Source organism: Coregonus clupeaformis, chromosome 1 (genome assembly GCF_020615455.1).
Source record: "Coregonus clupeaformis isolate EN_2021a chromosome 1, ASM2061545v1, whole genome shotgun sequence".
Classification (NCBI taxonomy): Eukaryota; Metazoa; Chordata; class Actinopteri; order Salmoniformes; family Salmonidae; genus Coregonus; species Coregonus clupeaformis.
Genome location: NC_059192.1, coordinates 51,720,505 through 51,736,613, shown reverse-complemented (window position 1 = coordinate 51,736,613; position 16,109 = coordinate 51,720,505). Strand labels below are relative to the sequence as shown.

The 16,109-nt window shown below is 41.8% G+C and overlaps 1 protein-coding gene and 1 non-coding gene across 3 annotated transcripts in view; one reads left to right on the top strand and one right to left on the bottom strand.

Annotated features, from left to right (window-relative positions):
- Nucleotides 1–16,109, bottom strand: part of LOC121570369 (bifunctional heparan sulfate N-deacetylase/N-sulfotransferase 2) — a 180,358-nt gene that overhangs the window by 146,111 nt on the left and 18,138 nt on the right. The gene's annotated exons all lie outside the window — the stretch shown is intronic.
- On the top strand, nucleotides 3,812–3,885 carry trnaa-cgc. Its single transcript has one exon. It is a non-coding gene; the product is annotated as a tRNA-Ala (tRNA).

Sequence of the window (16,109 nt, the reverse complement as noted above, 5' to 3'; positions counted from 1 at the left end):
ATTAGTGTTATTCCTGTTGACATGAATGTGGTGTCATATTAAAGAAGAGGTTGTGCTCTTTACAACTAAGTTAACTTGTAATTATCATTTGTTCTTTGTTTTTGAGCTATGTCTGTTTGAAATGTGTCAGAAAATTAGCTTTATCTTGAAAATTCTCAGAAATCTACAGCAGCATTCTAGAATGCTATTGAGATCTAAAGGCTTAAGGATTAAAAATGTCTCACTTGGGAATGCAAATGTATGCAAATCTAAAATATTATCAAAGCAAAGGAAGGCATTCACAGGTGTACAAACTGTAAATGTGATTCATGCCAAAAAGGCTCTGATTTACCAGAAAAATGTAATACACAGAAGCTCGGTAGGTACGCACAACACACGCATACAACATCCAGCACTCTTGCATAGGCACAGGAGGACATCAAATTCCTTTTGTTTACAAAGCCCTAATTAATGGAACAGCCAACGGAGCCAATAAAGCCTCCCCTGTGAGAGATATCAGGAGACAGAGAGGAACAAGGGAGATGACATAGGTGTGTGTAGGGTTTGCACAAGGCAAGATTCATTAACACACCCCTCATCCGTTAATAGTAGGGACTCTTATATTCAATCGATGACCTCACCTCTCCCAGCACAGTTTGGTAATTGCACTGCTGATATCATATGATGCTATGGAAACACATTTACATTTTAGTCATTTAGCAGACGCTCTTATCCAGAGCGACATACAGATAGTGAATGCATACATGTTTTTTTGCTTGTTTTTATTTTTTATTTTTCGTACTGGCCCCCCGTGGGAAACGAACCCACATCCCTGCCGGCCAAACCCTCCCCTACCTTGGACGACGCTGGACCAATTGTGCGCCGCCCATGGGTCTCCCGGTCGCGGCCGGCTGCGACAGAGCCTTGACTCGAACCAGGAGCTCTAATGGCACAGCTAGCACTGCGATGCAGTGCCTTAGACCACTGCGCCACTCGGGAGTCAAACACCAGACCACAGTAACTGAAGAAGTGACCAAACACACAAATATACGGCAATGCTGACCAAATTAACCAGACAGAACTTCCCATTACTCAACTGTGGCAAAGGCAGAGCTACACTCCGGTGGTCACTGTGGGAAGCCAGAGATGGAAAAGCCCATCTTTAAAAGAAACATAAGCCTCTCTGTACAAACAACAAATCTATAGATCAGGCACGGGGTATTCTCAGCTGAGCCCTGGAAGGGTTTGGGTCCATTTCTCATCGGTGATGCTGCAGCCCATTGACGACAACAGACCTGGAGCTGAATGACTGACTGAGCTGCCAAGGCAACAGGGCCTAGGCTCCGCAGTAAAGCAGCAGGCCATTACAACCCAATCAATTAGTCATTAGGATTTGTGCTCATGTAGGGTAATCAAGGCCCTGCTTGTTTCTCTGACACCTCTCACTCTATACCCTCAAAGAATGGGAAACCATATGTACAAGATAGATTAATACAATGTTTTTCTATCTGCTTCTGTTTTTTAAAGGGTAGAATGTAATATGCAATGAAATGTATGCAGCACAGTGGAGGAAGACGGAGGTAAGCAGAGCAGTACACCATAATGTGCCCATTCACTGGAAAACAAAGCCAGGACAGACCACAGCCACCATGTTGAACAGAGAGAGAAACGGAGAGAGAAAGAGATAGAAAAAAAGAGGGACACAAAAGTGAGAGAAAGAGGTGCACAGAAAAGAGAGAGGGATGGGTGGGTGTCTGAATGCCCCATTTCCCCACACAAAATGAATTCCCAGAGATTATGGAGAGCACCATCCATGCTTAAATTCCAATACCAGTCACTTCTTCCACAAAAGAGCCCAGAAAGGCTACAAAGCTGTAATCAAAAGTAGAGCAGTTTTAGGGAGAAAAGTAATTATACAGTACAGCAGTACTCATCTTCACTGCTGGGGTTCTAGGCTAGCTGCTATTTGATAGAAGTTGTTTGGGCTCCTCTCCTATGGGAGGTTAACTAAGGCTGGAGCAAGAAAGCAAGAGAGGGGCTGTGGAGTACAAGAGAGAGGGTGTCTTCCAATCAAACCATGGGGTTCCACAGGGAAGAGCACCACACTATCACAGATTATCATGAAATAGACACTAATTACGTATTCTAAATTTGTGACAGCCACACGAAATAGTACTTTTTTGGGGTGGCTAACGCTACTAGGCTAGGGGTTAAGGTTAGGGGTTAAGGTTAGGTATGAGGGTTAGGGGTTAAGGTTAGGTATGAAGGTTAGGGTAGGGGTTAAGGTTAGGGCCGGGACGATACCAGTATCGCAATACTTGTTAGTATTGTGGCAAGGAAACAAAACACAAAGCGGATTTAACTTCTTTAGGAAAACAGCCCTAATGTTGGAAACAAACATCATTATGTTGTCATCCAATCACACATTTGTTTATTTTCCAAGCTATAGCACACAATATTTTACATACAGCAGGTTTTTAAAGGACCAAAGAGTTTGGTCTGCTTTGCGTTTTCATTTTTGCCATGTAAAAACTGGTATCGTGCCAGCCCTAGTTAGGGGTAGGGTTAGGCAACATGCTAGCTAAGTAGTTCAAAAGTAGTAAGTAGTTGCAAAGTTGCTAATTAGCGCAAATGCTAAAGCTTTCCATTATATGATTCGAACACGCAACGAACGTTAGGGTTGCTAGACCTTCGCGTTCTACGCCCACCCATCTTCCCCGACCAACTTGCCTCCTATCGTTTCCGTCTTAAGTAACCTACTGCCTTCATCTGTGATTGAAATGCACTGTAAACAAAATCGTGTGGAGGACACAGAAAAATGTACTTTTTCATGTGTCTGTCACAAATTTCGAAAATATGTAATTGGTGTCTATTTCACGATAATTTGTGATAGTGGGTTGGGAAGATGGGACCAAACAGAATCAAACACTTCAACACCACTAACTGTAAAAAAAAGCAGCACTCACAGGGTCGGGAGCAATGCATCTAAAAACCAAACACACAAAGCGACAACAGCAGAGAAAGGTGTTGCTGTGATAATGGGGATGAAAATATAACACATTGAGTCCCACTAGAACGGTTTGTCCTTGTTGCATGAAAGGCCATGTGAAAGCTAATTTGACAAATAAAACTGAGGGTAAGGAGTGTGTTGATGGTAAAGCCAAACCAATATTTTCGTTGAACAATATTACCGGCAATATTGGCCTATTTTTGGCTTTTAACAACATATCGTATCCGTCATTATTCCACCAATATTATTTACATAGGATAAACAAAACGTTTATTGTTCAAATGTAAACAATCTGCATTCAAAGCATCTTTTTAGAGCTGTTTCTCATTTGTTAAAAGAGGTTCAATCAACATTGCAAAACATCTGTGAAAAGACTGAATAGCCTAGCTACATGTCAACTGAAGAACATGTTTACAAGAACATGACTCAATGTTCTTGACATGATTATAAAAACATGACTCATTATGGTGACTCACTGTAGGTCCAAAAGGCTCCTTAACAGCTTCTACCCCCAAGCCATAAGACTGCTGAACGATTAACCAAATGGCCACCCAGACTATTTACATTGACACACACCCACCCCTTTGATTTTACACTGCTGTTACTCGCTGTTTATTATCTATGCAGTCACTTTACCCCTACCTACATGTACAAATTACCTCAACTACCCTGTACCCCCACACATTGACTCGGTACCACCTGTATATAGCCTCTGTATTGTTTTTTTATTGTGTTACTTTCTATTTAGTAAATATTTTCTTAACTCTATTTCTTGAACTGCATTGTTGGTTAAGGGCTTGTAAGTAAGCATTTCACGGTAAGGCCTCTTGTAGCTCAGTTGGTAGAGCATGGCGCTCGCAACGCCAGGGTTGTGGGTTCGATTCCCACAGGGGGCCAGTATGAAAAATGTATGCACTCATTAACTGTAAGTCGCTCTGGATAAGAGCGTCTGCTAAATGACGTAATGTAAATATAAATGTTGTATTCGGCGCATGTTACAAATAAAATTTGATTTGATGACAATTAGCACTGCCTGTTCTGCACCACCACAATGATACAACTAGCCTACCTACTAAGAAAAGGAAGCCCAGGGAAATGAATAATAGTAACACTTCTATGTGGCAAACTATTGATAAAAGCTTCTCAACAATGTATGGCCAATACTACGCCAAACTGAAACCAGCAATTAAAGTCATTTTCTTATCCGGTAACATTTTATTTTCTTAGCATGACTCATCTAAGTATCCTGCGTTTATATTTGGCTCCATGGCTTTGTTTCCGCAAACTAAGGAAGGAAAAATAAGGAAGATGGTGAGAACCTACGTCACGCTGTGGTTGGTAATGCAAATTAAGGAAATTCTGAGGCTTGACAGTTAATACATGTTGACAATATATAATATAATATGATATGCCATTTAGCAGACGCTTTTATCCAAAGCGACTTACAGTCATGCGTGCATACATTTTTGTGTATGGGTGGTCCCGGGGATCGAACCCACTACCTTGGCGTTACAAGCGCCGTGCTCTACCAGCTGAGCTACAGAGGACCACAATGTAGTCAGAGAGGATGTCATTAATGTTGGGTAAACAAAATCATATAAATAAATAGGCAGCTTATCTGTGAAAACAGGTCACCCTTTAAGTAGCATCAGTTTCGAGGACGCTGAGTAACAAAAAAAGCAATTGTCTGAGTTCAAGCAGAAAAGACGCAGGGACTTAAAAGCTCCATGTTCCTAATGAGGGTCAATGGAGCCGACAGAACATTTCTCACAGAGCGCCAAACAGATGCAGATAGACGGGCTGTAGAGAAAGCCTCACAGTAATCCACACACACACACTTTACAGCTCTTCCACATGTTCTGTGTGCAATTAACATCCCAAAATATCCAGCCATGAACAGCCCGTCTACTGAGGCAAGGAGGTGGCTTTCAAGCATTCAGGCCTCATTAAGGAGGTAAGCCACCTATTCTTCCAGCATACTTTCCACTGACTTCAAACCCTTGGAATTTTTCATCCAATCAACTTGCTATTCAAAAACTGTTTGTACCGGCTCTTACGGTAATTTGTTCTGCATAATGACAAGGGAGGGACATCTCATGAAATACTATTCTTATTTCACAGAATGAAGCTCTATTTTCCATGGTGCAGTACACGTAGATGGAGCATGGACAAATCTGCCATTGCATGTTGACAAACCGGGTCAATTCCATTTGAATGCCAGTCAATTAATCAATTAAAAAAGGTAATCAATGGAATGCCCATCAATAAATTGAAATGCCATAAAATGTCTTTCCCCAGGGAGCTATGGTGACCAAATAAAACAAATGAGAGAGACATTTACAGCTGACTCTTGATCTTAGAGCACCCATGCAGAGGAACACAACAGGCTACTTACTCGTTGGACACGGAACTGGGCTTGAAAACACCACTAATATGCTCTGGTTGAACATTTATGCAAACATGATTCATTACAACACAGTCAATGATAATTTAATTTAATTTGCAAGGCTTTCATGTTAATTACAATCAATTGTATTTCTTTTTTTGGGAGGGGGGGGGTTAATGCAATATTTTCAAGCAGCTGCTGTGATGTGTTTCATCCCCTAGGATTCGGGGCTTGGTGAACTGGCAGTTAGACTGACAGAGTCCTTTTGCACCTCCTTCATTCAGTAACAGTGCATCATGTTCAAGGTTGAGTAAAGAGACACATGACAATAGACTTGCAATTTTGCACTGTTACGTCTCTTCCTGAGATAGCAAGAACAATTTATCTTGGTGTTTTGTACACACCTAGCAGAGTAAGCAAACAGATTAGAAAAGTGGGTCTATCACAGATACCGATTCAAAAGAGCAAGGATTTTTTTATTTTCTTCTGTGGATAAAAATGTGTTTTTCCTTTCAACTAACCAAAGAAGCACTAGGCCTATACAGTGAATAAGAAAGTTTGTCTGCCTCAGGCTTTTTGAGAAGAACTGTCCCTCCTCTCATAGATACGCACAAAAGCACCACATCGAGCAGAGTACACTGCAAATAGACTTTCCTACAGGCTTAGCATTGGGTGAAAGAAGAGCAAAGGAACACAAACAGCAGTCGATGTTAAGAGGATAAGACTTTAAGTGACTAAATTCCGACGGTCAGGAGAGTAATACGAAACTATTGATTGGACACTTGCAACTTTATTTAGAATCAAAAGGAGCCCAAAGTGGAAATCATCAATTGAAAGACATGTCGTCAGCTCCTATAAGCATCAGCTCTGGGCGTAGGGAAACTCAATTCCTCCGATTGGGTTTCTCTGTCAAGAGGGAAGGGCAGGAGTTCTCATTAGTCTGTATGCATGTACAACAACAGACAAGCGGTGGAAAAGTCAGGACCCGACAGCCAGCAACAGTTGGCAACCGTGTAAAAAACATGAATACGAATGCTTTGAAAACAACATTGACTGTATCATGTGCGGTTAAGCCTGGAGGACAGGCCTGGACTTGATCATCCAACCAGAACTGTATAATGTTGATGGGCAATGAAAAAGATAGAAGGAAAGGAAGACTTTCATACTCTCAGTGCCATTACATCAACAGTTAACCCATGTTAATATTCACACACATTGGAAAGCTTAAGGACAATGTCCCAGCCAGAAGGGGTGGTTATGGTAACACAATAGGCCCACAGAGTGGTAATGATATAATTCATATAGGAATAAGCACCCTTCAGCATATTTTATTTTATCTTTCCAATTACATAAAGCCGTTGGTAGGGAGGAGGATGGAGAATTCAGCAAAGTAAAGTGCTACAAAAGACAGATGCTTTTATTAGTATTGCACTGCACTGACAGGTGTCTGTAAAAGATGAATGCAGAGACAGAGCAGTCCTATTGCACATTTGGAACAACAGCAATGAGCAGTGTTTTCCATTAGTGCTGGCTGTCAACTAATCAGCCGGTTACAGACTAATTTTCAGCCTGCTACATTTTCGAATTCATATTAACTAGGCTAATTTTCACTTAACAGTTTCAATTCGCTAGTCCGTCGAGCCCTCTCCTGCTAGAATGAACGATATGCATCTTCTACGGGGGGCCAGTATGAAAATGTATGCACTCACTAAGTCGCTCTGGATAAGAGCGTCTGCTAAATGACTAAAATCTAAAATGTAAATGTAAATTCTAGCAATCTATTGATAGGATAAGTGCCTGTCAGTCACAAAGCAAGCAATGACAGGGAAACGCAGCAGAGAGGAAGAGGCGAAGCGTGAGGTTTCACTCTCGACAAATATGTCCAAAATAAGCCCAATGGGGGTGGTTATGATTACAGAATAGGCCCACAGTGGTAATGATATAATTAATTTAGCCCACATAGGAATAAGCAACTTTAAGCAACTTTTATTTTATCTTTCCAATTACATAAAGCCCTTGGTAGGGAGGAGGAGAAAGAAATAAGCAATGAAAGACTGAGTGCTACAAAAGACAGACGCTTTTATCAGTATTGCAATGCACTAGCGGGTGTCTGTAAAAGATGAACGCAGAGACATGAGTGCAGTCCTGTTGCACAATGGGCTAAGCTTGTTGCCTGCCTTCCCGCCTTTGGGACAACGACTCCCATTGTTAGGGCGGAGTCATGAGCATCTTGTCATTATATACAGATCTCTGGTTGCAGTCTAACTTCTTGACATGGAGGAGAGAGCATGATGCTCGTGAATTTGCACTTCCCATGTAATGTGGTAACGATGAGTCGAAATCCACGACTTAGCCTAATTAGGGCTGTCCCTGACCCCCAAAAAAAATCTTGGTCAACTGAGAGTCATCTGTTGTTACGACCAATCGAATGGTCAAAAGTTTAAAAGGTGTATAAAATAGTCCTGATCATACTGGCCTAGACCTAGACAATATCCAAAACAACACACTGAATTCATATATTTTCAGTCATTTAAATTGTAAAGTCATGTCTTTCTACACAATACCACAAGTTTTCCTAATCTGGGAGGTAAACTCGATAAAGTATTCAATACTTTTGCTGTGAATTTCCAGATGGAATCAGGGAATTAGAATGCACCAGAGGCCACCAAAATAGAGCTCCTTCGGCAAGAAAAATTCCAACCCGGCCAGGGGGCACATGGCTGGCTACTTTTTCTATTTAGCTGGCTACTCTATGGCTTGATATTTATTTTTTCCTATTTTGTTGCCTTACAAGCTGGAATTAAAATGGATTTTTTTTTGGGGGGGGTTGTATCATTTCATTTAAACAACATGCCTACCACTTTGAAGATGCAAAATATTTTTTTTTGTGAAACATGAAACAACAAATAAGATAAAAAAACAGAAAACTTGAGCATGCATAACTATTCACTCCCCCGAAGTCAATACTTTGTAGAGCCACCTTTTGCAGCAATTACAGCTGCAAGTCTCTTGGGGTATGTCTCTATAAGAATGGCACATCTAGCCACTGGGATTTTGCCCATTCTTCAAGGCAAAACTGCTCCAGCTCCTTCAAGTTGGATGGGTTCCGCTGGTGTACAGCAATCTTTAAGTCATACCACAGATTCTCAATTGGATTGAGGTCTGGGCTTTGACTAGGCCATTCCAATACATTTAAATGTTTCCCCTTAAACCACTCAAGTGTTGCTTTAGCAGTATGCTTAGGGTCATTGTCCTGCTGGAAGGTGAACCTCTCAGATCTCTGAAACAGGTTTCCCTCAAGAACTTCCCTGTATTTAGCGCCATCCATCATTCCTTCAATTCTGACCAGTTTCCCAGTCCCTGCCGATGAAAAACATCCCCACAGCATGATGTTGCCACCACCATGCTTCTCGGTGGGGTTGGTGTTCTCGGGGTGATGAGAGGTGTTTGCGGCAGACATAGCGTTTTCCTTGACAGCCAAAAAGGTCAATTTTTGTCTAATCTGACAAGAGTACCTTCTTCCATATGTTTTGGTAGTCTCCCACATGCCTTTTGGCAAAAACCAAACGTGTTTGCATATTTATTTCTTTAAGCAATGGCTTTTTTTCTGGCCACTCTTCCATAAAGCCCAGCTCTGTGGAGTGTATGGCTTAAAGTGGTCCTATGGACAGATACTCCGATCTCCGCTGTGGAGCTTTGCAACTCCTTCAGGGTTATCTTTGGTCTCATTGTTGCCTCTCTGATTAATGCCCTCCTTGCCTGGTCCGTGAGTTTTGGCGGGCGGCCCTCTCTTGGCAGGTTTGTTGCGGTGCCATATTCTTTCCATTTTTTAATAATGGATTTAATAGTGCTCCTTGGGATGTTCAAAGTGTCAGATATTTTTTTAGAACCCAACCCTGATCTGTACTTCTCCACAACTTTGTCCCTGACCTGTTTGGAGAGCTTCTTGGTCTTCATGGTGCCCCTTCCTTTGTGGTGTTGCAGACTCTGGGGCCTTTCAGAACAGGTGTATATATACTGAGATCATGTGACAGATTATGTGACACTTAGATTGCATACAGGTGGACTTTATTTAACTAATTATTTGACTTCTGAAGGTAATTGATTGCACCATATCTTATTTAGGGGCTTCATAGCAAAGGGGTGAATACATATGCATGCACCACTTTTCCGTTATTAATTTTTTAGAATTTTTTGAAACAAGTCATTTTTTTCATTTCACTTCACACATTTGTGGACTATTTTGTGTATGTCCATTACATGAAATCCAAATAAAAATCAATTTAAATGACAGGTTGTAAAGCAACAAAATAGGAAAAACACCAAGGGGGACTTAATACTTTTGCAAGGCACTGTACTTGTTGAAAACACTGAATGAGGTGTTGTTGTATCTGGATTCAGTTCCTCAGACCGGTATATTTGCTGCATTGCCTGAATCTGCAGAAACTAAACCTTTTTCAGTTCTGTTTGGCTTTCAGTGGGGAACATAGGCCTAGGTTCTGACTGACTTGCGGAGAACATGAGATGCACCCTTCTGCAGTATAAGATTTCTTGAAGCCAGATAGACCACCGTGATGAAATTATTAGTCTCTCTAATCTGGTACTGCTGGAAAAAAAAAATTTTTTTTATCAAATCTTCCAGTTTTTCTACCTAAAGGCAACAGCATCCTATTGCCCCGCTCCCCTCCTCCTCAAACCCTCTCCAACGCTGGTACACTGATTAAAGCTGGTCTGCGGAGTGCCTTGCATTCATTAGCATTTCTGTTCAGTTCGGCTGCATGACACAGCTTACAAAGAGCTGAGGAGCATGTAGCTTTTAATAACTATTTACTCATCAGTAGTAGTTTAGCAGAGGAGACGTGTGGGGCAGGGGGAATTATAACCAACAATGTCCTCAAAACGGTTTTGGGCAGTTGAGCCGTTAAGTGGGAATACTGCTCATTCCATACTATTATCCCAGACAAATATGTAAACAGTGCAGCCATTTCAGAGGCACGTCCCCTCTTCTTGGCACAGACTTACAAGACTGGAGTGCAACTCCCTCCCCCCTGGCTCCAGTGCACTGACTATACATAGTCTAACTGCTTTGGGTTTGCCAAGGCATTCTAACCTTTGAGAGCGCTACAAGCACTTATCTACGGAGGGTTACCATCCAGGGCTGTCACAATTGGAGCGTGACACAGCCGTTTCTCATTCCATCCCTAGTCGTCATTGCTGCCCATTAGCAGGGTTTTGCAAAATCTCTGCAATCAGACTTCATTTGACTGACAGGTCAATTAGGTAAGGGCAACTCGTCTGCTCAGAGTGCAGACCTCTCAATTAGAAGGTCCAAAGCAAACAGTTTCATCATTCAAACAAGGACATCTGTTCATCAGTTAGAACTGAGCACACATAATCAGAAGTGCTCTCACAGACTATTTGTGACCGACCGGCTCGATCCTATGTAGCAACATTTCAAATTGTGTTTTTTACATTGGATGAAAGTAGAGACTCAGAGCTAGAAAATTGTATATCATACACTGCAGTTGAGGAACAATGTAAAAGTAATTCTGCTTTGAAAGTTGATAAACTTGTAATCCCACTTTTGAGAAAATGGCCCTTGAATGTTTTGGTACACGTACTGGAGAGCTCTTCTTTGCCTACACCAATGTCTGGTTCAATGAAAATGTTTTTACCTAAAATCAGGGATTTCCTCATCGTCTAATTCATTTTCAGAGTCAGAGAGAGTCAGCATGGCACGATCGTCCTCCAGAAAGTGGAGAGCAGTAGCAAAACTTTTGCAGTTCATCATGATATATTTTTAAAAAGCCGCAGTAGAAAGGATTACCTGCACATACTGAGCAGCTCTGTTATAGACAGAAGCATGCTACATGGCAGACCATCTCTAGGCATGTCCAGCCCATCCATTATCTCAGCCAATCATGGCTACGGGGAAGGTTCCTGTCTCTTTCCGTGGCTAAACCAACTAGGCTCGTAAAAGAAATGTATTCGTATTTACAGATGGCATACAAGTTTGTTATTAAGTTCACAGAAGGCATTTCTGCCCCAAAACACATTTTTATACAAAATAAATGTTTTTGTTCAAATGCCTCTCCTGTGAAGTAGTGACGTGCGACATATGCCTAGCTTCCTGAAACAGGTCACAGTTGGCAGGGGTCTTTACTTCAACATTATTGTGTTTTTTATGTATTTCTAATACCTTTTTTAAGACTGGTAGATGTTTTCTAAGACTCCTTTTCCATCCATTTGACCAGAAATCAAAGCCTTTGTTTATTCCAAATTTTTAGGATGGAAAATGGTTGAAAATGTATATATGCATTAATTTCTCATAATTATACTCTTAGTTTCATTTGACACCTAATTTGACATGCTCCTATGGACTTCACATTGGTGCTCATGGGTCCTTTTACATGGAAATGACCAGTAGCTAAATTAATATAGTGAGAAAATGTGTCAGATTACAGTAACAAGAGAGGCCATTTCCTTTATTCAGATAGCCTACAAAGAATGTGGGTCTGCCCACGTTGTCGATCTCTCTATTCAGAATGCGAGACCCCTTCAATGGCAACACTCGACTCATACATTCTTCCCCTGCAAAACCATGGTGATGAGCTAAATTCAAGCGCACCGTTATGCAACATCATGCTCAGAGGTCCGTACATTTGTGCAGATGAGACCTTTGAAGGTTTCAGCTCTGATTGTGTAGCTCAGTCTTCTGTTCTACTTCCAGCCAAGGTTTATAACCTGACCGGCTCATGAATACCATCTGATCTCCATCTCTAAAAGCACCAAGGCTATCCATATATAGTGAACAAAGATATAAAACGCAACATGCAACAATTTCAAAGATTTTACTGTTACAGTTCATATAAGGAAATCAGTTATTTGAAATAAATTAATTAGGCCCTAATCTATGGATTTCACATGACTGGGAATACAGATATGCATCTGTTGGTCACATATACCTTAAAAAAAGGTAGGGGCATGGATCAGCAAACCAGTCAGTATCTGGTGTGACCACCATTTGCCTCATGTAGTGCAACACATCTCCTTCGCATAGAGTTGATAAGACTGTTGATTGTGGCCTGTGGAATGTTGTCCCACTCCTCTTCAATGGCTGTGCGAAGTTTCTGGATATTGGCAGGAACTGGAACACGCTGTAGTACATGTCGATCCAGAGCATCCAAAACTTGCTCAAAGGATGACATGTCTGGTGAGTATGCAGGCCATGGAAGAACTGAGACATTTTCAGCTTCCAGGAATTGTGTACAGATCCTTGCAACATGGGGCTGTGCATTATCATGCTGAAACATGAGGTGATGGTGGCGGATGAATGGCAAGACAATGGGCCTCAGGATCTCATCACGGTATCTTCTGTGCATTCAAATTGCCATCGATAAAATGCAATTGTGTTCATTGTCCGTAGCTTATGCCTATCCATACCACCGCCACCAGCAAATCACTCGCCCACCAACGCCATACACGGACGGGGTCTGCAGGTTGGGCGTACTGCCAAATTCTCTAAAACAACGTTGGAGGCGGCTTATAGTAGAGAAATCAACATTAAATTATCTGGCAACAGCTCTGGTGGACATTCCTGCAGACAGCATGACAATTGCATACTCCCTCAAAACATGAGACATCTGTGGCATTGTGTTGTGACAAAACTGCACATTTTAGAGTGGTCGTTCAAAACGTTGATGCAGTTGTCATGTCAACACATCCGTCAGTGCTGCTGTGAATCGCATCACAAGAGACATGCCAAACGGGAAATGTATAAAACAATTTACATCATTAATGCAATTTCAATGTTGTTTGAGTTGCTTTGTGTATCACCCAATTTGCTTTAGATGATTTTACTGCAACACTGCAAGTTGCTTGACATAGGCGTTTCAAGGAGCTGTCAGTCAAGCCCACTCAGTCTGTCTTTTCAAACTTCCTGGTAGTTAGCCATGAGAGAAAAAGTAAACAACAATTGAATCATAATATTCAACATCACTGTTACATTTAACACTAGTATAGAAATATGAAAAATTAACAAAGACAGAACAGAAAAATAAACAAAAATGGTTTATGGGTGATATTTTAGTCACTCAAAATGATATTTTACATGGGAATCAGAATGACTGTTCGGGACCTTTAAAGCACTGACAATATATATAACCATCAGTTCATATAACCTAGGCCTAGAAGTACTGGAGCAGAGAGACGGGTATCATGGCTCCAGCACAGGGGTGCATTACTGCACACTGAGCTACTTACTGTTAGGCTATGTACAGCTTAGTGCACTGCACACCAGTACATTACATTTCAGGAGGGCATTGAGATGATCATGTTAAATTAAATAGAGAATTATGCTGCTCTCTATCCCCTCTGCGTCCCCAGCGAGGGAATGCTGAGGTTTATCCCGTAGATAGCATAGGGAAGTTGCTTCAGGTCTGCACGGGAATGTAATTAGTCACACCCACTCTTATCCTAAACATGCTGAGGAAGCCGAAGCTGAGAAAACAACTGGGCCGCCATCCTTAAATGCTCATGAAGGACAAAACAGTGAGGATTCAAACGCACAAAAAATGGGCAGTCAAGCTGCTAATGACTTACTGTGGTCCTCTGTAGCTCAGCTAGTAGAGCACAGCGCTTGTAACGCCAAGGTAGTGGGTTCGATCCCCGGGACCACCCATACACAAAAATGTATGCACGCATGACTGTAAGTCGCTTTGGATAAAAGTGTCTGCTAAATGGCATATTATTATTATCACTGAAAGTGTATGAGAGGGAGTCGTTGCGATTGAACTGATGGTGATTCAGGTAAGAACATTTTCAATGCTTTCATGGGTCTTTCCGAGCAGGAGACCTATTTTACTACTGGAGGAATACAGAGGTCCCCAAGACTCTGAGGCACTTCCGAGGTAACGTCATTAAAACAACCTGCTACTCATGTTTTAACACGTTTTAACACACACCTTGACTACAGCCTAAAGGTACATAATTTAAAATGTCCCGGTCCCTCCTTCTCCACCACACGCCAATGACTGAGGCAATGGGAGACAGGAATGTGTGATATAGGCCTAGGCTAGCACATTATAACATTACCTATTTGGAACTAACAGAATCTAGAAAGTAAAGAAATGCTCACAAAGCACTGCTATACAGTTCACATTATTTCCAAAACACAGTCTAAATTTCGACCACAATTCATTATTTGTAAGGAAAGAAAAATTACATGTTAAACAAATTCCAGCCAGTGTGTATCAGATGGAAGAGATCCTCCCCCCGCCGTGCTCTGACTGCAGCCCAAAGCCCTCTCAGCAGCCCAGATATTAAACCACTGTCGCATCATTACTTCAACCTATTGACCCCGGCTGCTGTGTGATCCCTGCAGTGTCTGCATCTCAGACACAGTGTATATGATTAATAACAGAAGCTGTTAAGGTAAGCACATATTGATCCTGGCTGTGAATAAAGATAGAGAAGGGGTCAAGGACCGTTCAATCTTGCCTTCTAATGGGATGACTTCACCTGGCTCTTCCTCCCTGCACAATCGGGTTTCTCTGATTGACCATGTTTGAAAGATGTGTTTGTTCCCTGACCTGATGAAAGTCACAGAGCTGACAGGAGGATGTCTGAAAAAGGACTCTGGTTTTCCCATACACAGACCACTGTCATTGCACATCCTTAGTGAGCTGTCAGTGAAATCAAGACATGCAGCTACTCACTTTACCACCCTTAAAGTAACTGTCCAGTGAAAATCTCATTTTAAAAAGCTCATATTCTGTTTGCTCATACACAAATAATGTTGTTGACTCATTCTTTATTTATAGTAGAGGCCAAAGCGTAAATTTGAGAAAAAACAATCAGTAAAACCCAATCTCAAACTTGTTTTTGAAACAAACGGTAAAAAAAAAAAAAATGGGTCTAGTCGCTTTTTCCTTTTTTCCAAATGTTCCGGTGGGGAGAAGGATCCTTCAAGACTCGGGGCGACATGGGCCTTTTATCAATTCGATTTCCTCCTGCGTCCTCTCCCCTCCATCCTCTTTCAACACCTTTTGAAAAAGGTCAAAGTTAATTGAGGTGAGTTGGCGAGGAGTGAACATGGATGGAAATGTGCTTGCTTGAAATGACACAGTCCTTCTACACTAACGCGTCATTAGGCAAATTACGTTAACAGCAACCTGCAACAATTTTACTGAGTTACAGTTCATATAAGGAAATCAGTCAATTGAAATACATTTGTTGCAGGTCTATGGATTTCACATGACTGGGCAAGGGCACAGCCATGGGTGGGCATAGGCCCACCCACTGGGGAGCCAGACCCAGCCAAATCAGAATGAGTTTTTCCCCACAAAAGGGCTTTATTACAGACAGAAATACTCCTCAGTTTCATCAGCTGTCCGGGTGGCTGGTCTCAGACGATCCCGCAGATGAAAAAGTCGGATGTGGAGGTCCTGGGCTGGCGTGGTTACACGTGGTCTGCTGTTGTGAGACCGGTTGGACATCCTGCCAAATTCTCTATATCAACGTTGGAGGCTGCTTATGGTAGAAAAATGTACATTCAATTATCTGGCAACAGCTCTGGTGGATACTCCTGCAATCAGAATGCCAATGCACGGTCCCTTAAAACTTGAGACATTTGTGGCCTTTTTTGTACCCAGCACAAGGTGCACCTGTGTAATGATCATGTTGTTTAATCAGCTTCTTGATATGCCACACCTGTCAGGTGGATCGATTATCTTT